Raw genomic sequence first — 25,372 nt, 5'->3', positions numbered from 1 at the left:
CAAATCCAGGTTCCCTGGGTTCCCAAAAGACCCACAACCCCAGAACTCCATCACTCTGGAGGTCAAATGGCACCCATCGGAAACAAGTACCTCCCGGAAGCTCATCCAAGTACTAATCCCTCCTGAGTTCCAAGCCAAGCAGGCTCCAATCCCCACCCCCCAGCCAGCCAGGCAGGAATGTGTCTACCTGCCAAATTATGCTGGTCTCATTAGAAATGCCATGGAAAAAGAGAGTCAAGAGGGCTGTTTCTCCCTCCCTGTCTTTGGTTTCAGACAAGCTGTAATCTTGGGAAATTGCTAATAACCAAAGAGGTGTTTACAAATATCAGTGGCGACTAACTAGAAGCTCCAGCCAACAGTTACACCTCCATTACCTACTGCTATTCAGACTGGGGATCAATAAACTCCACAGTTACATTAACTACTGAGAAGCGTGGGCCACACCCCTCTTCCCCATCCTAGATGCTTGCTAGACCAGTAATTCCCCTCTCTGCTGATAGAAATAGATTATAAGGTAACAAATGCCCTCTGTTTTCTTGGTATTGCAGATGCAAAGGTCAATGATTTAAAAACCATCTTTCAAGGAAATCTTTAAGAAAAATTAAGAGATTTTTTTTAAAAAAAGTACTTGAAATCTTAATATAAAAGTCAACATAGAAATTTAAAGTAGTCTAGGATCATTTTCAGAAGAGGATTTTAGACTGGATCACCTTTTTCGGAACATGCAGATTTATCGTTAAGCAAGCATACTCTTCCAAGCGCACTTTAAGACAGGTTTTGTTATCACAGGGAACTCAAGAGTAAATCCACGGCTGGTAAGTCACTTTTTCTCATGATGTCAAGATAAAATGGATCAACTTGTGCTAAAGTTTAACTTTCACAATTTAAAACAGAGTTCAAAATATTTTTCCTAAGAGAAAACAAAATGAAGACAACATACTCCAAGCTTACCAACCTCGTCTCGGCTCTCCCGGCAGCCAGGCAGGTAAATAAGACCTGGCTCATCTAAAACACCTGGGTTCTGACCCAGGTGCCGCCGCTTTAGGCAGGGGACTCAACCTCTCAGGGCGTCTTCTTCAAAATCTCTACCTAGTCAACAAATATTTGTTGAACGCCTCCCCTGTGCCCGATTGATTCTGTACTACAAAGTGAATGCACCTTGGCAGGGGATGGGGTTCACTGATTTCAGCAAGATTATGTCCGGGAGGAAAAGTGATCGGTGAACAAGCTATTGTGGTCTTGGGCAGCATCCCGACAGTGGAAGGAGGGGCAATGTATCAGGGTTCTCTAGAGGAACAGAACCAGCAGGAGGTCTGATTATAAGGGGACTTATTAGGTTGGTTGACAGGACCAGAAGCTGGGTGGTCCACAGTGGCCGTCTGCAGGCTGGAGAGCCGGGAGAACCAGTAGCTGTGCCGTCCAGAGGCTGAAGCCCCAGAAGAAGAGGGATCCACCGCTACCCCAGTCTGAGATCCAAGGCTTCTGGAGAATCACCGGCAGAGTCCGCTTTGGAAGAGGGAAGAAGTGAGAGTCCTGTGTCCTCAGATGGTTGCAGCATCTGGAACCCATTCCGAAGAACTGAGCTTGCATCTGCTGGGCTTCCTTGTTCTGCCAACTTTATTCCGTTCAAGTCAACATCCTATTGGATGGTGCTGCCCATGCTTAGGGAGAGAGTCTAGCTGGCTGTCCCCCATGCCAATCATCCCTAGACACACCCTCATTGACACATCCAGAAGCCTGTTAATCTTCTGCATCTCAATCGAATCAAGCTGACAACTCAAATTAACCATCACAGGTGAGTTGAGCCCAAAACAGGGGAACGTGATCTGAAGGGCTGATAGTGATTATCCGAGCTAAAACCCAAGGAGAAATGGGTGAGAGGAGGAATACAGGGAAAAGTGTTCTAGACAAAGGAAAGTAAGAGAGGGCTTGGCGGAGCAGGATCCTGGCGTGTGCAGTGTGGCTGCAGGACCAAGAGAAGGCAGAGGCAGGGACCGCAGTGAGCCTGACCCGCGGGCCAGGGAAGTCCTAGGGAGACCCAGGAACCAGGTGGCAGGGCCCTGGACACCATTCAAGACTGGAGGCTCCATTGCACTGTCTGGAGCCGCAGAGTGGAGTCTGTACTCCAGGTGGAGGTGGGGTCTGCACATGTGCTAGACGGCTGGTTATCTAGGCAGCAGACGGATCTGTCTGGGGCACGGTTAGGAAAGAAGTGAACCAATCTGTGTGAGATTCAAGGAAACTAAAATTAGAATTTAAGACATCAATAAATTTATAAACAAGGGATGCGGGAAGCAAGCAAGAGATACTCTCTCCAGCTGTAAAACAAGACATTCCCTAAGAAATAGCTCCCACAGTAATGGAAACTCAAAAATGAAAATCGCTGGGGTTTTTTTCTTTTCTTTTCTTTGAAAATGGCTTTTTTCAGAGTGAAACCAAAGTTCATGCTTCTCATAAGTGGTATAAGCTGAACATTTTTTTTTTTCTGGGTCAAATCCTAAACTTTTGAATTCTCCCATGAGCATAAGGACTGCAGGGCACCAGTGCAAATGTTCATGGGGACACTGTTCTGTCACCGTAGGTAAGACTTCTGGTTCGGTCTGTGAAGAGGACCAGGAGGGGAGGCTCTCTTCCTCTGCAGGAGGTCTCTTCTTGCCGCCACGCTGAGCTGTGCACGGGAAACGTCTGGCTGAATAAAGTCTTAAGACTTTCTACACTTTGGGCTCCACAGTTGCCAAAATAAAGTTCTGGGGGGCTGCAGAACGCAGCGAGCTCAGTGCACAAGGCCAAGCCCTTCTGCCCGTGGCCCCTGTTCACCTGCCTACAAACAGGGCCCAGGAGAGGGGGGTTCCCAGGGCAGAGGAGAGGACCTGCTTCCTTTCCTGGAGACACTCTATCACTGCCACCAAAGGACAGGGATGGTGCTTCTCTGAATGCTAACACATGTGTGCTTTTATGAGGCATTTATAAGGACACTGTTTTAACAAAAGAACAGAAACTGAACAAGCATTTTCTAAATTAATCAGACCTGCATATCATTATGCAAAAGCATTATTTTCTCCCTGGGTATTCTACTGCACCATGCAGAGGAGACGCATCTTACTCAACAATTAAGTCCGTGGGGGAAAACTGCACAAAGTTACTCTTGCACGTTCCTGAATCACCCATGAAGAACAGCGTGTGTGGCTTTGTACACCCCGTCTCGCAGCAAGCCTCACACCGTCAGCTGCTCCCCCAACACTGGAAACAATGGCTGTTCCTTCAGTGGAGAAACCAAATGAAATATCAAGTCTGCATTTAGTAGCTGTATTGTAAAAAGAAACTTCTTGGTCTGTTTTATGCTGTCATTTTTATAAGCACATGTAGTTGAACAAGTGAAAACCATGTAACTCCATTGTATCTAAAAGAAAATGACCTCCCCCTCCATTTATAAAATTAACACAGATCAAGTCCCACTCTAATTACTGAAAGGACCTTTTCAGTACAATTTAAGCAACTGAACTATCTCATTTAACCAGTAAGTTAGTTTGCCTTTTGTTTGCACATCATTCAAAGCACTAAGTCTTTAACCAAACTATGGGTGTTCCTAGTCAACTGGAATATTAAATGTGAAGAAAAAAAAAAGGATGGCAAAACAAATTTCACAATTTCCCTCCTCTTTCCACTCTTATATATGCATAAAGAACCCCAAAGTCACCTCGCTCCAATTCCTTCAATTCCCATTTAATTTTGGAAATAGGAGTCAAGTTCTGCCCTGCTCCTCCAAATTCACCTCCCTCTCTCCATCCACCCTCCGCCTCCCTGGGCATGCTCTGTGAACCCCATCACTAGGCACCTTCGCCTCTCCCTTCCTGCTGGGTTCAGTGAGTGGGAAGTCCTCCTTCCTGTTTGTCGGGAAGGAGACCAAAGCCAGCAAATGCATCCCTTGACACCCTCCCACTAAGTCTGCCCCCGATGCAAGGCATTGCTCTTCCAATACACTGGGTTCCAGATAAACACCTCCTCTTCTCCATTGAGGATCAAAGGCGACATCAGGTCATTCAATACTGGCGGCTTGATACCAAGGGGACCGATAGTTCCCACGCCTTTCACAAACATTCCTGGCACTATTTTAACTTCAGCGTGCCCTCTGCTTTCTGTTTGAATCCTAAATCATACAATTTGACTTTACAAATGGAAAATCCCAATCTGAGAACAGTTAGGTGGCATCCCCAAGGGAACATAACTGCTTGAATAAGAATGAGCTAGAGTGCTGGTGGGCCAGTGACAGAGACTTCTGTGGAACGATTAGAAAATGGTGGTGATGTTCCCTGAAGCACACAGCTAAGACGCTCACTGAAACTGAATTTGAGCATGGCTAGATACGGGAACTTGAACTTGGTGCTCAGGAATGTGTCTCTGTCCTCCATGTGGACTTCATTATCAGGTTGTCCACACGTGAGAGCAAACATAACTAATAGAATCTACAAGATCACACCCCGCAGCAGTTCTAGCTGGTAAAAGTCCCATAGATGATTATAAATGATCTAGCAACATTATATGTCCACCCAGGAACTAATCACAGTGGATTCTGATTGGTCAGGTTAAGATCCATGGACTCGGATAACAGCGACAGCTGCACCCAGAAAACATGGACTCAAGTAGAAAATCAATGAAAGAAAAGAGGAACTTTGCTCAGAAGTAAGAGTGATCACATAGCTGAATAGCAAGAGCAACAGATAACCTCTGGGACACAGAAACATGAATGGAGTCAATTATCAGTCTGCACCCCATCCAAGTAACACTGACCTAACCTGAACCTTGCTCCCTGGAAGCCAAAGAATATTATCAAGCTAGAAACATCAATGACTAATTGTCCATATGGAAAGGATTTCAGATCTACTATCTCACTTAGTTCAGTTATTCCAGATTAAGAATTCCAAATTGCTCACTGAGAGTATTTTGCAAGGCTAAATCTTTGGAATTTCAAGAATCCAAAGATCATTTCTAATGCTTCAATGGTACTCAAATGTTGTTAAGAAACAATAGTATAAACCTGTGAGAAAAATTCTAGGTATCAGTTTTATTGCACTAAGACTCTGTGTGGAAATCAGACCCATCAAGATACATTTCTGGGCCAAAGGCTAAAGTTTCTTTACTGGTCATGTATTCTCTTCTATGATCTGCATTTTACCCAGGACCTAGGGGTCACTTTAATACTAAAAATACAGCTTCCAACCCCCTTTGAAAACAACTTGACCAAGACTTTGACCATAACATTGCAGGGAAATCTTAATAAGTGGGCTCACGCAGAAATGTGTGGTCAGTAAAAATTCTCAAACCAACCATCAAGAGGTCAGGGCTGGAAAACTCTTGTGATGGTTTCGAAGCAAACTGTAGGTTTGCTCTGATGAAATTCAGTGGTCGGAAAACATGAAGAGGACGTCGTGGTGAAGCTTTGACAGGGAAGAGCAGCAAGCAAACTTGGTCCAGATCTCACGGTGTGTTGTGTGAGGAGGAGGACCTAATTCCTAACATCCGAGAGAAAGTCCCAAGCTTGAGATCTTGAACCTCTGAGCAGAATTTCTTTTGGTCCTTTCTTGATGGAATAAATTAAAAGTTTTAACTAAATAGCTTTCGAAGTGTCACAATTTCAGGGGACGGTGTCACAATTTCAGTAATTACCTAACTCGGCAATTGAGAGTCATGCATATGAAGTGTTTTGAAAATATGTCTTTCTAAAAAAAAAAAACAATGGGAACCCTTGATCAGGCCCAATCATCATATGTAAGGGCAGTGATTTTCAGGATAGAGTTTATTTCGGTATTTCTGGCTTTTAAAAAAAAAAATGGAGTTGATACTTCTGTCCAAACTCAAAAATCTCTTTTAGCTGTTGACCGGAGAGTCAGGTAAAAGACCCTGCTGGCTGGAAGGAGTGTGAGAAAAGGGGTGACAGATGCGTTATGGGAATAAAAAAGACGGAGGGAGTGAAAGGTGGCCCAGAGTCCTGGGTCATTCTTTGTATTCACTGGATGATACTTAAAAGAGCCCTTTTCTTTCCTACCAATGGTGGGACAGAAAGCTGCCTACGTCCCGCTGCCTCCGCACAGATCAGCTCCTGAGTGGTGCAAAAAGAACCTCTTCAGAGAATGGAAAGTCACTCTGATAACACTCCGCAGACTCCCCTCCCCAGTGAGCTGCGTCTGGGGGATGATCTAAGAGTGAACTCCAGGAAGCCCGGCTGATGCCTCTGAGGCCTGCCTTTTCTGAGTTGGCAATTGACATGGGATGCAGCTCTGGGAACCAAGTCCAGTCCACACGTGGCTCAGACCCAGGACCAACTCTGACAACTGTCTCAGCAGATCTGACCTGGGCAACCTGGTGTCTCCATCTCCTGGACAGAGGACTGTATCATCAGCCAAACCCCAGTTCAAGCCGTGTCATCCCGCCACATAAACTTTGACCTGTTGAGACGGTGGGGAAGACATTGCAGAGGAGTAAATTGATCACAGTCATGAAAAGCTGACTAACAGAATTATCTAGAAAGTTGATTTTATAGGGTCTTTCCGTCACTATAGGGGTATGTGCTTTCTGGCAAGTTAGATAATGTATGCATGATACAGGTGTCTGCCCATTTGCCATTGTACACTAAAAAGTTAAATATGTAAAATCACACACATAACTTCAAATTCTAATGTTACATAAAACATGTCCGTTCAATATGTCAAAGAAAACAGCCCTACCCCCCCCAAAGGTTCTGTAGTTTCAATGTATAATTACGCCTTGTCTCGGGAAGACAGGCAACCATCCAATGGTACCCAACAAATATTGTGACCAATAATGGGAAACCAACTTACCAATACAAAACCATTTTCTGGGACTGAAAGATTCTAAAAGGTTAATCTACATCACCTCTGTGTTTCTCGTTAGATGCTTTCTCCCTGCATGCAACTCCTCCAATAAAACATAAATAAAGTGCATTTCAAAGCTCAGCAGGGAAGAAAGTCCCCGGCTCTTGTCACCTAAGTGCACTGGACTATCACAGGTGCGGGCAATTAATAAGCAGCTTGCCCTGCGCCCACGGTTCTCAGGGACCCATGGAAAGGCAGTAAAGAGACATTGGAGATCTCAGCTCAGTTACAAATAGAATTAAGCAGAGAAAACTTAGGCACCCTGTTCTCATTTTCCCCATTTTCTTTTGAAATTGAGAACACTCCTAGGATTCACTTTGAAGTGAAGGCTGCCTGAATATGATCGTATTGATTTCCATAACATGTTTTTGCTCTGCAATGCGGATGTGCATTTTTCAAACATATTAAGCAAGGCTTTGATCTGATTTGTTCCACCAGCACTCTCGACGGAGGCTGAGAACCATTTCTATATAAGGGTTTGCTCTGCAGAGGGGAAGATTGCCCTCGCTGGAAAGAACTTGGAAATATCCCATCTGAAAGCTCTTTTCCGTCTTCCTCAGCCTAAACATTTTACTCAGAGGGGTCAAAGGTCACCAACTGTCAAAACAAAACCCAAATTACACAGGGCTCCTGCAAAGGATGCTAAGCAGAGTGGAAAGTCAGACCTCACCCACGGGACTCCCCAATGCAGCCTGTGATCGACAGTAAAATTGCCCTTAAAAAGTAGCAGGTACCTCACTCCAAATCCTGCTGAGGTTTACAAGTTGTCCAGTATGTTTGAAAGACTAGCTGCAGGTCTCCACTCAGAGACGGAGTTGACCACTCCAGGAGGAAAAGAGGGGACCTGCCCAATCTTTGAACTGTCAACGGGACTGGCCTGCAAACTCCGGGGCACCAGATGGTTTCATAAACCCGAAGGCTCATAAATCTTCCCCCAGAGTTTCCAGTTTCAAAAAGAGGCCGTTTTCTTTGTGGGATTGGGGATCGGTAAGATTCTGCCCTGGGCTTCTGACCCCAGGCCTCCGGGTCTTGTAAGCTTTCTTGCTTCTCCAGCTGGCGAGGTCACACCCAGCTCAGAGGGGACTTGCCAAGCAGGGCTCACCACAGCTTCAAGGAGTCCCAACAACCTCGACCTTCAGGGACTGGGTCAATCATCCTTTTTCAGGAAGGACCTTTGCAAATGATAGATAGATAGACAGACAGACAGACAGACATAGATTTTTTTTTTTTTTTGGTAGAACACAAAACGTCCAACTTTCAGCTCATATTCAGCATTTCTCAGGGTGAAGACTGGGGATCTGCCTTACTTCTTTGAGTATCTTTAGCTTTTAGTGGTCCAACTTCATCCCTGTCCTCTTGCCCACAGAGGAGATGACTCTCCTCTTCCTGCTGTGACCCAGTGGAAGAAGGACACAGGCAGACAGGTCAAGGCAAGAGCAGCAAGAACTAGTGGCCCCAATGTGGATTCACAACTCACTCCACTGAAAAGACCCACACGGGCACACCCAGAGTACCAAGTGCACTTGTGCACCAGCTCTGTGACAATGACATTTAGAGTCCACTGAACAGTCTGGGACAAAGTAAGGCTTGATTTTGATGTGAAAATAAGAGAACTGGAAGAGGAAAGTTATTGTAGGTACATATGCCTATCTACCTCACATTGCTTGGAAATCATGATACACAGACAGGGCCTGATTTTATGTTCTCATATCTGACTTTTTTCCAACTGATGCTTCACTTTAGAATCACTCCACTCTGCTCCCCAAGTCATTCCTCTGTGATTGAAGCATAGGAATGCATCATATCCCTGAGTATCCCAGGTTCTTGAAAGAATCAAATAAAAGAGAACATGGAATTAAAATGCTTTGGAAAATATGAAGATGTATAATAATTTTATAATAACTATTTCATACACTAAAATAAGCACAAGAGAGAAGGAATGGAAAGTGGGACTCAAGAGAGAGGCTAAATGCTGAAGATTGGCTGCCTTAAGGAAAGTTCCGTGGTCACTTAATAACTACCTTCAAGTGTATTAAGGGCTATTAGAGTAAAGAGGTCCTCAGACTGTGGATAAAAGGAGGGGAAAAGTAAGGAGTGAGTTCAAACTTCCAGGTATGCATAAGGAACCCCAGCAGTCTGGTGTGCTGAGCATGGGATGAATCACTAGAGCAGCTGTGGTCTTGTCTCCCCAGGAGTTGAATGGCCACCATCTGATGTGGTTCAAACTTTGTGACTAAGCAAAAGGAATGAAAGAGACCAAGACCAGGTCATTCCAAATGTGTTTGTCAGCTCCAAAAGAGTCAAAGTGTTAAGGAAAAAAAAAAAACTTACGTGAAGTTCTTATAACTTTAATGTAAACATGTACATTTAAGAAACAATGAATCACCTTCTATGGGCGAATCGTTTTTAAATTCCATCGATGATGCCAACAACCCATAAATAAAAATGCACTTCATAATAAATGGACACTTTAACAGTAGCCATTTCAGAAGAAACTTGCATTTACAAGACACTCCAAGGACCTTGAAACCACATTACAGGGATGGTGATATGAGTACTTGAGCAAGTTTTTCCCTTTATTTTGTCTCCACAAGGAGGGGGAGAAGGAGGAGGAGGAGGAGGAGGAGGAGGAGGAGGAGGAAGAAGAGAAGAAGGAGAAGGAGAGGGAGAGGGGGAGGAGGGAGGGGGAGGGGAGGGAAAAATCAGCAAAAATCAGCATATCAAAAGCATCCACTCCTTCAGGGGTAGCATCATCAGCCCTAAGGACAGAAGGCAGTGGCATCCTTGTTAAGAGGTATGTGTACAGACATGAGCATATTCTTAAAGGCTTATTTATCCTTTCAGAAAAAGAAAAAGAAAGAAAGAAAAGAAAGTTAAAATTCTCTCCTGATGTCAACACTCTGGTGTAGTATTTTTCATTTCTCTCACTCAGATTTTACTCTGAAAAGGAGAGAACTGAGGTAACTATAGAATTGGCTCCAGTGCGTCCAAGGGTCCAGTTGTGCCGTAGGAAGCATGATCCTGGCTTTCAGGTTCATTCCTGTGACCTGCCCTGGGGCTGTGCGCATGCCCGAGTTTGTGCCTCGGTGGCACGCGTGCATGCACACAGCCTCTGCCCCTCCCCAAGCTGCTAGGAGAATCCCACTCACCACCTACCTGCCCTCACAGGCCAAGCCTCTCAGCTTGGACTAGGAGCCGTCCCGCTTAGCCCTACCTCCTCCCTTTTGGATCCCTGCGTAAAGGGAGAATAGATGGCTTCTGGTGCGCACAGCTGTTTGAAATGAGATAGGACTTTGACACTTCTCTGGACCCGTCACCCGCTTTTACCAATGACCACTCGTTATGGAGGTTGGCCTCTTGGTTCATCCCAAAAGATAGGGCACCTACAAAGTCTGAGAAAGACCCAAATCAGGGTCTCTTTACACCGAAGCAGGTTACCGGGGAGTGACGACTCCTTCATGTCCATCCACGGTTTCTGCTTGAGTTACTCACCTTTCTATCTGAATGTATTTAGACCATCTCACAGAGTCTCCCTTCTGCTCCTCCCAAAGACAATGCCGAGACCAGGTTCTAGTTTTCCTACTCAGAGACCCACAGCACCGAGATATCTAGTATCACAAATAATGAGTGAAGGGAAGAGAAAGAACTTTGTTAAGTGTGAAAGCCAAAGTCCAGATGGAAGCAGGCAAGCTCTTCAGGACTCCAGTGCTTGCCTGACTCTGCTTTCTTCCATCTCAAACCATCTATTTGGTGGTTGTGACTCACAGTATATATCCTTCACAGGTAGTGTCACCCCACAGTGAGCTAGAGCATGCACCAGGTAACAGCCCATGGACAATAATCAATATTCACATAATATTAGTGAATGTTTATGAAAACCACTGAATATCCACAGTTTGACAATGCAGTGTTTTCTAAATTCTAAACTTCAAAATTGAACCACATCATCAGGAATAATAAGCCAAGAAACTTCAATACTACATATGGGTAGAGGTAGATAGGTAGGGAGGGAGATAGATAGACAGATAGATGAATAGATAGATAGATAGATAGATAGATAGATAGATAGATAGATAGATAGATAGAGATATGATTATATTATATGATTATATGATTGGGAGAGTATTTATGATCATTGTTATGTTTAGTTTCTTCTAATTCTCTGGCCCATCAGGTTAATGACATGCCAAGATTTCTACCCGGGTAGAGGCTTATGGTACTGAAATCACAGTGGATAAAGACAAGGACAGAATATGAGAGGCAGGAAATGGAGTTAGAGAGACTCAAGAGAGGATCATGAGATGGCACAGCCAAAAGACACAGCTGCCTTCTCCAAGTTGTGTGAGGCGCTGAGCACAAGTCAGAAGCAAGGACCCTGGTCAGGATGTATACCCTGAACTGCACAAGAAGGAAAACGAAGTTCAGAAAATGTGTAATGAAGCTGAAAGCCAAAGTTTAGATGAGTAGGAGAAGCCCAAGTTCAGGAGCAGAGGCAGATCTGAGACTTGTAATCAATCATATAAAGTCTAATTTAGACAGGGCTCAAAAAAGTCAAAATATACAGGTACCAGTAGAGCAGAGGTGGGGTACAGGAAGAGGGAGAAGGGGAAGGAAAGGGGGAGACGTGGGGAGTAAAGTTGACCAACATCCTACATGCATGGATGAAAATGTCAGCGTGAATTCCAACTTTATATATAACCATCATGCAATAATTTAAAAAGGAAATAATAGGATGAAGTCCAAATGAGTCAAACAGGAAAGGAAAAAGAAAAAGGAGAGAAGAAGGGGGGGATACACTATACACATACACATACATATATGATAAACAGGCACATCTGTTTTTATGCACATATATGCACAAATATACATGTGCAAGGATCTCTCTCATGCCCCTTGTCTTGCCCCTGTACACACTTAGCATCAGAGATATAATCACATACTTCTCCAACCCATTCCTTTTTATTGAGAACCATTCCTTCTGTTTTCATTATCTAATTATAAGTAGAAATTTTGTTCTTGGATAACATGCCCATTCCTAATTGACTAAGCCTGAAGAAAATCTAGTGCAGATATCTTTTAATTAATTTCCACTTTTCTAATAAATTGGGAAAATAATCATGTTCAGATCTCATTCTGGAGGATAAAAATCTTATTCATCAGTTTTTGCTAAGGCTAAATTCTTACTCACTTGAATTCTTCTTATTTATAGAAGTCACTAACTACATTATTCTTCTACCCTAAGTTTCTCAATAATTATTCTTCTAATTTTAAGAGCAAAAAGTGTACCAATGTCTAGCTATTAAAACTTCATGACAGTATGAAAATTAGAGGTGATCTGACTGTGACAACATTTGCAATTATGTTTTTTTTAATCCTCAGAGACATTTTTAAAATGTAATACTAAAAATAATATTATTGAAATTAAAATATTAAAAACTTTAGATGTGCAGAACATTTGTTTTCTTCCTGATATTCAGCTCACAAAATGGAAATGAATAAATGGTTTTAAAAGTGCTTTTGGTACCTAATTTTTTATCCAATTCCAGTATCACTTTATTTACAAGAAACACAAAAGTTTGTGGGGTTTGTTGGACTTCAAAGGATGATTTATTATCATCCTTAAATTTTCATAAACTTGAGTCTTCTACCAGGTCCTTCCTAGCCTTCTGCTATCAACTGTGAAGACTGGGGGAAGCAGGTGGAGAGAAAGGAGAGAGAGAGAGAGAGAGAGAGAGAGAGAGAGAGAGAGAGAGAGAGAGAGAACAAGAGAGCAAGAGAAGGAAGGAGGGAAGGAAAAGAGAACAAAGGAAAGAAAAAATGAATGGATGGAGGCAGCAAAGGAGGAGGGAGGAGAGAGAAGGAAGAAATAAGAAAAAAGAAAAGGAAAGAATGAGGGGAAAGAGAAAATGGAAAAAAGCAAGCAAAACCTTAATTGTACTCAGTGAAACCCACTTTAACACACTGCAGTGTGACACCAAAAGCTGGGAACTTCTAGATGATCAATTGTTGGAGGTTTTTTGTTGTTGTTGTTGTTGTTGTTATTTGTTTGTTTTAATTTTGTTTTGCTTTGTTTTTTTGTCTAAGGGAAGACTGCAGTGATGCTAAGCTCAGTGGCTGACATTCCATTAGAATGGAATGTTATGCTGAGCTTCCAATGGAAATGAAAGAAGAATCCAAGAAAAGAAACCAACAGAGAGAAGGAACCCCAAATTCTGTGCATGTGATTCTTTGTGAACTTTTGTGTGTGTGTGAGCATGTACCAACTGGCAGAGCTAAGGATGGAAAATCAGAACAGAGAATGAAGCTCACACCCATGAAGTGGAGTTTCAAGTTGGAATCTTGTCTTCATTATTTTGCTACGTAAAACTAACAAAGCTCTTCATGGACTATGCGAAATCCAAACACAATATCATTTACAATGTCAAAAGAACAATTCGAAAATTTCATGACATACAAGGTAATAGGAAAATGTCATTCAGTATTGAAAGAAAACACAATAAACATAGTTCAATGTTGAGATGACTAATGTGTTAGAAGTTAAGAATTTTAAAACAATTATCATAATTATAAGCAAGGGATATGACAGGAAAATACTCATAAGGCATTAAAATGTAATCTCAGCAGACAAAAGAGACAAAAATATTTTTTAATTCTAGAAAAATACATTATTTGATTTGGGATAAAAATCACAGAAATAGCTTAGTAGCAAAAAGGGTATAACAAATATAGAGTCACTAAACCTGAAAAGAGAGTAAACGAAATTATCCAATCTAAAGAACAAATAAAAATTTTTTTAAAAAATGAAAAGAACCTCAGGCATCTGTGGGACAATAACAATAATTCAATTTACAGAAGTAAAGGAAGCAAACAAAATCAAAGAAATAATAAACAAAAACTGTGAAATTGAAGAAAATGAAAACACAGATATATCTATGAAATTCAAGCAATATCAATTCAAAGAAAGCTTGTATAAGGACATAATGATTAAATAAAAATTTCTAAAAGTAGCAAGAAGAAAACAACATATTACATAGGAAAACTGCAATCACTAAACAACTGACTTTTTACCCAAAATTATGGATACCAGGAGACATTGGAACAACATATTCAAGGTGTTGGAGAAAAAAAATCAACATATCAACTTTTTAAAAAATGTTTAAAATAAAAATATGGATTTTTTTAAGCCTAAAAACCCAATTCCTTAAAAATAAGGTCAAAATCAGGACATTTTAGCTTTTTTAAAACGCAAGCATTTGTCATAAGCAAACCTAAATGAAGTTTTTTAGTCTATTGGGAAATGATACTAGAAGTAAAGTTGAACCTCTAGGAAGAAATGTAAAACAACAGAAATGGTAAGTAGATGTTTATTTTTCTCTCTTGGGTTCTATACAATGCATGTGACTATTTAAAGCAAAACCATAGCTTTGGTTCATGAGTTGTGTAGCAGATATGTATATAGTACATGTTGTAATAATAGCTTAAAGGATGATGGAAGTACATGCACAGATATGGCTGTAAAGTTTCTATATTGTATGCGGAATAAAACATTATCAATGCTAACTAGCCTGGGGAGAGTTTTGAGTGTATATTGTAACCTCTAGAACAACTATTAAATGCTTTGCAAGAACTCAAGTACCATAACACTCATTTGAAGACAGTGACTGTCGTCTCAATCAAATATAAGCAAGTAGATATGGTTCCCATGGAATAAGCATTGGCATTACACTCTGTTCTCATTGCTTCTTTTCAGTACATTTAGTGTGTATTGTCCCTAAAATGTACAACAGAAATTATAATAGTTCAAGGGAGTCTGCATTTCCAAGAGTCACTGGGACTCCAATCTCCATTCCATTCACGGGAGAATTTTCTAAACTTTTTCACACTTAAAGGCATATACAAAAATATTTACCACAACATTGTCTATATTGTGATTGGGAGCAGATGCAATCTGGAAAACTGGAGAGATAAAATGTGAATTAAGTGTTTATAAAGGAGCTAAGACAACAGACTAGATGTACCAAAACAACTCGAATGCATCTCCCAGAGATCAGTGAAGAATGCCCAAGACAAAGATCAGACACACACCTCTAAGTTAATACCTTCAAGGCAAATAAAATGTACATACACATAACAAGAATACACAACTTGCAGTATCACATACAAATTCATGTAAATTTATTTGAATGGTTGTTTATGGGGAAAGGAAACTAAAGGGAGTGAAGAAGTGAATTAAAGCAGATAGATGATAGGTAGATAGAGAGATGATAGAGAAATGAGAGTATCTATGCACAGAACAGTCATCACAATGCATTTTGAAATACAAAGAATGAGTCACCCTACCTCTGTACCTAAGGTCCATTCAGAAGAGGAAAGAAAATGAAAAGGAATTATGATTGTTTTTAATTTATCTTCCTGTGCCAGATATTTAGGATACCCATCCTAGTTTTATAACCTAAGCTGATTGACAGATTTTTATGAAAAGCTTATCAAACTCTGCTGCAATTAAAATGGAAGCTCTAATCTGAATGTGTACATTGCCCATTATAGATGTAAAGTCAGATTTTCACCATTTATATACATCAAAAAAATCAAATGAAAAGTGATTTGTGGGCTTTATAAACTTTGATCTAGGCCAAAGGTTAGTGAACTGTTTAAAAACAAAATTCAAATTAGCAGCTGTCTTTATAGCTCATGAGTTTAGAATAGTATTTTACATTTTTAAACAATTAAATATCAAAGAACTATGCAACTACACACTTACTATCCCTGATATTTACTTCTTGGCTAACAAAGCCCCAAATATTTACATATCTTAAATATTTTATTAATCTTTTTAATGAAAAGATTGCTGACCCTGGTCAAGATTCTAGAAAGATAAAATAATTATTGGATAGTCTTTCCTTTGCAAGACTTAATTTATAAGAAGTGGTCTTAGATATGATTTTAGAAACAACTTGGGGGCAGGGGGTGACACAAAAGGAATCTATCACTGACCAGCAATCCCCGCAGTAGAATATGAAGAACCGCGTTGCTGGTTGAGTGAAAAGATGTTAACTGCATTAGACACGATTGTTTGCAGGAGGATGTAAGACAGGAAAGGAGCCCAATGATCATCGTGAATTATGAGATCCAAAAGGGACATGGCAGAATCTCCCAGTCCACACATTTTCCTACACGGTGGTGCCCACAGCCCTCCCAGAGACAGGTGGGTCTACTCCTTTCCTCCATCTGAGCAAGCTGGTGACCCTGAAGGAAATGATGCAGGTGACTGCTGAGGCGAGGACACAAAAGGCAGTAGGGTTTCTGCCTAATTGTCCTGGCTTGGCTGCTCTCAGAGTGCAGCCTCCATGCTGTGAGGAAGCCCAGGCCAATGAGGAGGCCATGAGTGAGTTTTGCTGAACATCCTCAGCTAAGGCCTGAAGAGGCACAGAAAACTCTAAACACCGTTCAGCGCATCACTGAGACGTCTGTCCTGTGCATATGGCCATGGGCCTACCTGGATGCAGGGTGTCTGGGCAGCACCAGGTGTTGCTGGCAGTTGCTGGCCATTGCTGGCCATGGAGCTCCTTGGGCAGAGGGGAATGTGGAAGAATCAGGAAGCTCACAGACCCTGACACATATCATTTATCAAAGCTGGCAAGAAAAACCACCTGTTTTGCCATCATCTTGTAGGGACAGTCCGGGGACTCCGGAAATGGAGCTGATGATGTACGTGCGACTGATTTTCCTTACACGGTGATTTAGGCGTAAGTCTATTTGGCTCATTAGCAGTGACATACAAGTTGTTGGGAAGAGTAAGCTATTTCTTTGCTCAAAATCTTGGAGGTTACGTTCACATAACCTTTTCTAAAAAGATAAGGCTTAAGATATAAACTTGTACTAATTACAACAAATAAAAAAAATTAAAAAATACTTTACAACATACACACACAAAAAAAGATAGAAACTTGTTATTGGGGTTTCAATGAAATGAACTGTGCTAAAGTGTGTCTATTGAAAGGGAGAAAATACAGAATGAAGTTTTGCACATTACCACACAGAACTTGGGGTTTTCTGTTTGGAATGGTAAAGATCCTTAAGCTTGAAATGACATTGGAATAAGCTATAAGAAAAGACATTTTGAGTTTTTCTTTCTTTCTTTCTTTCTTTTTTTAATGAGGACAAGCCTGTGGCCTTTTCACAAAGCTGTTGGTCTTAACCTTGGAAATCTGGCTGCTTAGGGTAAAGGCCGAGAAAATGAACAGGAAAGCTCTAAAGGAGGGAAGCTATTATTAAATGCAAATATATTCATTAAGGAATTGGCCAAAGAGAAAGGTATATCCCACTTTTAATGAATTTTTTTAAGCATACAAATATTCTGTAGGTGTGCATTTTAATTTAACCTTTGAAGAAATGATTATCAGTGGAAATAGGCCTGAGTGGAAAGATACTATCTGGATCTGTTATTTTACATTTATTTTGTATAAAGTCGTTTAATTCGTCAGAAATTGTCTTATTTATGCCCTGACATCCTTGGCCATTCTGCAGAGTAACTTAAAGCTCTAATAGTATCATTTATGGGATTTTTATTTTGACTTATATTGGTAGAAACACCTCACATAATGGAAATTCTATTTTTAAAGATATATCTAAAAATTATAAACCACTGATGAGGAATTAAAATACATTTTTTTCTTGTTGTGAATTTTTGTGAGACTGTTACAATGACTTCCACAACTCAGAACAGACCCACATACACATCTAATCCTCCCCCCATCCCCATACAGGGAGAAAAGTGACTCGTATTGCTTTTAAAATTAAAATATTCAAGTGACATTGATAAAATCACCCCATATGTGTGCATGAGAACTTAAAAAAAAGTTTTTTACTCTGTTCGTCATTGTTTGAGGTAAGATGCAGTGAGAGATCCCAGGTCAATGGAGCGTGTCCTTGAAAGGCATGGTGGCTTCTCCAGGCCGTGAGTGATTCTGCTCCACCACAGCTGTCCACCTGGATGTGCTGCCTCACCACAGGTCTCCCTCCATAGGACCAGTCAGTCATGGACTGAAACCTCCAAAACTGTCATTCAAAATAAACCTTTTCCCCACAAAATCACAACTACCTTATGTTAGATGAAGGTGCCAAAAACATACATTGGAGAACAGATAGCCTCTTCAACAAATGGTGCTGGAAAAACTAGAAATCCATATGAATTAAACCCCTATCTCTCACCATGCACAAAACTCAGCTCAAAGTGGACCAAGGACCTAGGAATAAAACCAGAGAAGCTGCGTCTAATAGAAGAAAAAGTAGGCCCTAATCTTCATCGTGTGGGATTAGGCCCCAACTTCTTTAATAAGACTCTTGAGGCACAAGAATTAAAACCAAGAATCAATAAACGGGATGGACTCAAACTAAAAAGTTTCTTCTCAGCCAAAGAAACAATCTGTGAGGTGAACAGAGAGCCTGCATCTTGGGAGCCAATCTTTACCCCTCACACATCAGATGGAGCACTGATCCCAAGGGTATATAAAGAACTCAAAAAGCTAGACACTGAAAAAACAAATAACCCAATCAACAAATGGGCCAAGGACCTGAACAGACACTTCTCAGAAGAGGATATACAATCAATCAATAAATATATGAAAAAGTGTTCATTGTCTTTAGCAATTAGAGAAATGCAAATCAAAACTAAGATTTCATCTCACTCCAGTCAGAATGGCAGCTATTAAGAATACAAACAACAATAAGTGTTGGTGAGGATGTGGGGGAAAAGGCACACTCATACACTGCTGGTGGGAGTGCCAATTAATTGGTGCAACCTATATGGAAAGCAGTATGGAGATTCCTAGGAAAATTGGGAATGGAACCGCCATTTGACCCAGCTATCGCTCTCCTTGGTCTATACCCAAAGGACTTAAAAACAGCATACTCCAGGGACACAGCCACATCAATGTTTATAGCAGCGCAATTCACAACAGCTAAACTGTGGAACCAACCTAGATGCCCTTCAATAGATGAATGGATAAAACTAATGTAGCATATATACACAATGGAATTTTACTCAGCAATAAAAGAGAATAAAATCATGGCATTTGCAGGTAAATGGATAGTGTTGGAGAAGATAATGCTAAGTGAAGTCAGCCAATCCCAAAAAAACAAACACCAAATGTTTTCTCTGATATAAGGAGGCTGACTCGTAGTGGGGTGTGGAGGGGGAGCATGGGAGGAATAGAGGAACTCTAGATAGGGCAGAGGTGTGGGAGGGGAAGGCAGGGGGCAGGGGGTTAGAAATGATAGTGAAATGAGATGGACATCATTATCCAAAGTACATGTATGAAGACACAAATTGGTGTGGATATACTTTATATACAACCTAGGGATGTGAAAAATCATGCTCTATGTGTGTAATATGAATTGTAATGCATTCCACTGTCATATATAAATAAATAAATAAATAAATAAATAAATAAACCTTTTCACTTTTTAAGTTGATTATCTTAGGTTTTTGTTATAATGACAGAAAGCTTAGACAGAGACCTAGACAAACAAATGCAATGAGTACTTTTCTAAATTACTTGAAAGAGGAAGAAAACATCCTTCAGTCTTGAATTTGGAATCAAAATTCTGTTTATGTTGAATCATATGAATAGCTATTCATTGTTAAAATTTCATTTACATAAGGTTTTTGACAGAGATCTTGCGTACTTCAAAAAATCCTTAAATGACAAAACGTATGTTCCTATGTACCTGATGTTACTTTAGTGAGGATGTCTTTCAGAAGCCCAAGGAGAAAGCCTGTCCCTAATCGTGGAGTCCGTGGTTCTCACTCGTTTCATGGATATTATCTCTGCTTTCTGTGCGGCTGAAAGCAATGCTACCTCTTATCCTGCAGTTATCACCAGAAGCTGCGCCTCATGTGCATTCTGCTTCTCTCCCTACGAAATCCGTGCCCTTTTCAGGAGCAACGCCCTCCTTCTCATCGATTCAGGTGCCCTGTAAGGTACGGTACCAAGTGGCCTGCGGGAGGGAACCTTCAAATGCCACGTCACCTATAATGGCAATAATAATCCAGCTTCTCTCAAGCAGCCGACAGATAACCTTTTATCTTTTTCTTAATCTACAAGGATTCTGTGACTTTCATTCCGCTAATGATATAGAAGTGACAAGTGAAAAAGCTAAAGGAAGATTTCATGACATACACCAGACGCACATTAGCAAAGGAGTCCTGAGAAAGCAGAATGGCAGACAGAGACCTGCTTGAAGAGGAAGAAAAAGTGAGTAGCTCCTCATTCCTTTCCTTCCAAGCTCATTAGGAAATGCTCTAAGGGACGTTTTGTTCTTATGATGTGACTCAGAGTCACACAAACTCTCCGTGACAGTGGCAATGTTGCCTTACAGGCCCCACATTGTTTGAAACATCCCATCTCTCGCCTCTCTTTGGGAACCCCATCACCTTTTTCCCGTGAACTAATCATGTGTTTCTCAGCGTGGCTTCAAGATCCTCTCTTTATCTGCCCCCCTAGATATTCCAGCAGCTGTACAAGAAGCTCAGTGGGCACATAAGCCTGAGAGCAGCAGCAGGAAGAAATACCAAGAGGGCAGCTAACCGCAGGTCCGGAGCTCCAGGGCCAGTTCTTCCAGCAATTCAATATGTTTTCCTCATTTTCTTCCCCTGTAAAACGTGATCTTCGGTCAGGTTTACCCCCGGTTCCTCTGACTCTCCAGGACTATGGTGAAGACAAACTAGACCCTGTTTGGAGGTTGTCCTTCAGGATGATTAATCTCGGCAAACACACAGATTGAAATTGAATTGGACGTAGGCAGGAGAAAATGGAAGAGAATCAATTATGGATATTCAGGTCAAGATAACCCGGAGAGAGGACCAGAGAGAATTTTATGGAGGCTGTAGAGGCAGAATGATTGCAGCGTACCAACGGGGTGAGTGTGCTGCCGGAGAGGAGGAAGAAAGGGAAAGAGATGCAACTCAGATATTAAGTGCAGGTAACAGATGCTATGAGTTTGAGAGAAAAGGCGAATTGCACAAGGTTTTCTTTAATAATTCAGCGTGATCTTGCTTGAAGACGCGCAGGTTGAAATGTCTGGCAGAGAGATGGCAGCTTTTCAGAAAACTTGTCCTTTCCGTGACGGCCAAGCAGAGTGTCATTATTGCAGGTGGCTCACAGGTGTCTGAAAGACAGGCCACACAGTGCCTCCTACTCTGGGGTCTTGGTCAATTCCACTGGCATTTTTAAATCTGTGCTTTATGTTGTTATCTTGTTATTGAAAGGAAAAGGGTGATGGCCAGCCGACCTCCGTTGCTGATTGCATAGACAGAAAGGACTGCACTTCAGCATCGTGCCTGTTAACCAACGTGCCACTTGGGGTCATTTTAAATGATGTGCCAAGTGGGTTTTGGTACTGAACATGTCCTGGGCACTTCTCTTCTGATGGGGTCTTCAGCCGCAGGACTGCCGACTTGGGATGCCGTAACATTTTATTTCGAAGGCTGCGCTGGGTGCTGTAGCAGGTGAAGCAGCTCCACCAGCCCCTATCGGCCCGATGCCCGGGATCCCCCGCTCCAGTTAGGATACTCACACACTGGCAAAGGCCTCCAGGAGGTGAAATCCCTCCTAACTGCTTGTGCTTCGAAACACCACTGCTTCAGATTGATGGGGGTCAGGACAGACGAGCCCAAAACATGGCCCCTTGACATTTGAGCAAAGCCCAGACACAGGAGGGTCCCTCTGACCCTCTCACTCCCTTCTCCCCTGAAGCAGGTCGTGGAAGAATTCTCTGACCTTCTCCTGAAGCAGGTCATAAAGAAGCTCCATTCCCGAGAGGCCCTCCCCATACCCAGAGGAAAAGGACAGCTTTGTCCTCAGAGACACCAAGAAGAATCGGAGCAGACAGGCCTGACCGGGCTCATCGAGCTTCCTGACCATCGGGTCACGCGGCTTTTGTGCAGTTGTACTTCCGCACGACTGTTCCTGCCTCATCGCACTGAAGTGTGAAAACACACCTTCCCCTCTTCCTCCAAGCCTTCATTACCGAGGGCTGATGTGCCATGTAAAATTTATATTAAATAAATGTGTATGCTTTTCTCTGTTGATCTGTCTCTTGTTGGAGGAGTCTTGGCTGGGAACCTAGGGTGGGTGAGAAATCTCTTCTACCATACAAGCTATAGCTCTTATATGTGAGCATCTAATTGGGGCTTGCTTTGTAGAGAAAATGAATCCTTTTTTTCTTTTAATAAGTAAACTTTTTCCTTAAGATGCTCGATCTGGGTCTAACACTGATTTTTTTTTTATATTATGCTTTTATATTTCTTTTCTTTTTGGTTAAATTGAATGTCGTGTGTGTGTGTGTGTGTGTGTGTGTGTGTTTCCTTATTACAAATTAGGAAGTTACAATCATTTTCCATATTTTCTAGTGGTTATAATCATAGTTTGGCATCATTGATTGCAATCTTTTCTTTTATTGAAAGAATCATCCTGACTGCATCAATTCATCCCCACATACAAACCATGAAAAATCTAACATGCTCATACTTGCTTCCACTTTTGACTGCAGCTATATTTTTTCTAGCTTTTCTTTAAGCCTAAAAAAAAATTCATATTAGAATCTCCAGAGCCAGGATTCTGTGATCCACCTCCTCTCAGAAGGCTTCCACTGCCCCATGAAGCATCACCTTCCCTGTCATTGAAAAGACTGACATTATACATTTTAATCGATTTTGCTCAATACAGCATTCCATCTAGGAATTACCTCTTATTTATATGTCCATTCTCTTTCTTATCAACCGCAAATGATAAGGAGCTGTGCTGAACAATCGTTGCCTTAATCCCTGAATACGAAAGTGTACATTACTCCAGCAACACGTTGCATTTAATGAATAAATAAGGGAAAAGATAAATGGACATGCCACAGTAAACGTATTTTAGACAAATTCTGATGGGATGGAGTAGTAGAGTCCAAGGGTGTGCCCGCTGGACCCGGAGGAGAGCTCTTCCTATGAAGAACCCGCCCTCATTCTCAGCCTGGACTCTGGCTAGATGCAGAAGAACCCACATGGTGGGGGGGTGACAGGCTGGCAGTGGGCCGGCTCCCCAGGGCCCCTGAGTTGCTTCAGTACCAGGACACTTGCTCCCCTGACCTCTCCACTGACCCAGTTCCTCCAGATTTCCCAACTCCTCATTCTCATCACAATGTCACAGTTTAAGAATTAATGCCTGCTCTGGAGTCTCAGGGACTCTGATCTACTCCTACAATTTTCGGTTTTGTCTGGTGGGGCCTGGACTAATTACAAGTTTGGATTATAACACTTAAAGTTATCCCTGGCAGTAGGCATGGTTCAGAGTCCCATTTCCTGTCGGATAACAATGATGGATGGATGGATGGATGGATGGACGGATGAATGGATGGATGGATGGATGGGTGGTTAGATGGATGGATGAATGGGCTGATAGACACATTCACACAGATGCTAGGCAGAGAAGTGATAGATGATGGGATGGATGGAATGGTCCAGGACCAGGGGGCATGGTTCAGAGCCACTTCCCACTGGGCAAGGAATGCACGTGTGCACACACTTAATATTGAAGTGCAAAAATGTTTTACAAGAAAAATTAGCCTCTGCCTTACTGATCATTAGCAGGCAGCTAAATACTTGAAGTTTTTACCCGGAAAGTGTAAACCTCAAGCAGAAACACGGTGCAGTCTCCGTAAACATCATTCTTAGACCTCGACTCGGTTTATAGCAGACATTATGATTTCTCCAAAGATACAGATGTTTGGGGACAAGCCTGTGACGGGAAGCTCCAAGAATAAGCTAACAGGGAGAACTCAAGGCTAGATCCAGTGACTATAATAGCATACCTGTAAATAAATTTTTAAAAAAGACAACATTGCAAGGAGCGTTTCCAAATGCTTCTACTGTGGCTTTCTTATTAAAAAAGCAAATGCTCCCCAAGTTCTGCCCACATCTTAAGAACTCGGGTCTTGGATCATTTAAAAAAAAATTCCACAATCTCCCCAGCCCTGGCCAATAAACAAGCATGACCCACGAGCACCCAGGGGAAAATACTGTGTGTTAAAACACAGGAAGACAAGCTGAAGCTATTTTGTAGCAGGACATAATTAAGCCATTACACTTTGCTTATCCTGAAACAGGTGCCATTCGAGAATTCACCATTGACCCTTCTCCAATATGCCCTTCACAGTCTTCTACTGGAAATGATTTATGTTTTGGTAGATGACCATTTGAAATTTTTAAATCCATAAATAACACGTCTTTAATCGTTTTCAAAATTTACTCTACTAAAGACGATTTACCACTGATATCAATTAAAATATCCTTGTGCTACATTTATTCTGAGGATTATTGAACTTTTAATTTCTTGTACCACTACGTCTTGCAGTAGACACTTCCTCAGGTTAAGCAATGCTTTTCAAATGCGTTGTCCAAAATAACAGAAGAAAAATAGAAACTTTTCCAACATGAAAGTAGATAAAATGAATTAAAACACAAGTTCTGTTTCTAAGTAGAAATGAAAACCAACTTGATGTCCTATAACATTAAATCTCAGAGCCCTTTAGGAAAAGGTGGCAAATGCGTTTATTAGTTTCATGTACTAAACATGGCGTGAGGTCATCAACAACATGTGGGCCATTTGTCCCGCTCCTTGGTGGAGGTGAGTCCTCAGCACTTGGTTGAGTCACAGCCATAAGAACAAAGATGGCCAACAAATGAAGTTTTCTAAGTGAGAGGAGACAAGTGCATCTGTAGTGAGCGTCTTAATTGCTCTAATTTAAGGCTGCTGTTTGATCAAGGGAAAGGCCCGCAGAGAGCACAAATATTAAGGCCAAAGGGGTGACATGTGTAAGAGTGGGGGTGGGGGAAGCACAACTACAACTTTTTGCATAAAATATGTCCTCTGCATTATTTAGATCTTGCAACATCCCCTTCCCAGGAAATGTGGTCCAGTGGAACAGCCGGAAGCACACCATAAATTTCACAGAGAAACATGTACCTCTTCGCAGTCAAATAAATCAATTGGCCTCCACTGAATAAACACGACTCGGGTTTCCTAGATCACTCTTATCCTGGCTATCTACAGAAGCGGCAGCACCTTTAAATTTCGAGATTAAGTTGTCAGTGTCGGTTCTTAGGGCAGATTTTCTTGCTCTCAGAGTCTGGGAGGGGGGATGCGTGGCAGCACTGATTTCCCTATCCCACAGCACGGCTCCCTTCGTCACTCAGACCTCCACTAGCCAGGGGGAAGCAGATGCAGAATCCCGCCCCAGCTTCCAGACACAGAGAGCCACGCATGTCCCGCTCGAGGTTCCTGACTCGAAACCTAGAATTGCCTGAGCTGGGGCCGTTGGGAAGAGAGTTTCTGAGAGACGCGGGTCTTGGCTGGTCTCCCTATGTCTCCATGAGGACCTTGGGGCAGTGCATTGTTCAAACACATACAGGGCTCCCAGAACCCTAGAGAACAAAC

Source organism: Ictidomys tridecemlineatus, chromosome 8 (genome assembly GCF_052094955.1).
Source record: "Ictidomys tridecemlineatus isolate mIctTri1 chromosome 8, mIctTri1.hap1, whole genome shotgun sequence".
Taxonomy (NCBI): Eukaryota; Metazoa; Chordata; class Mammalia; order Rodentia; family Sciuridae; genus Ictidomys; species Ictidomys tridecemlineatus.
Note: the sequence above shows the minus strand (reverse complement) of the source record.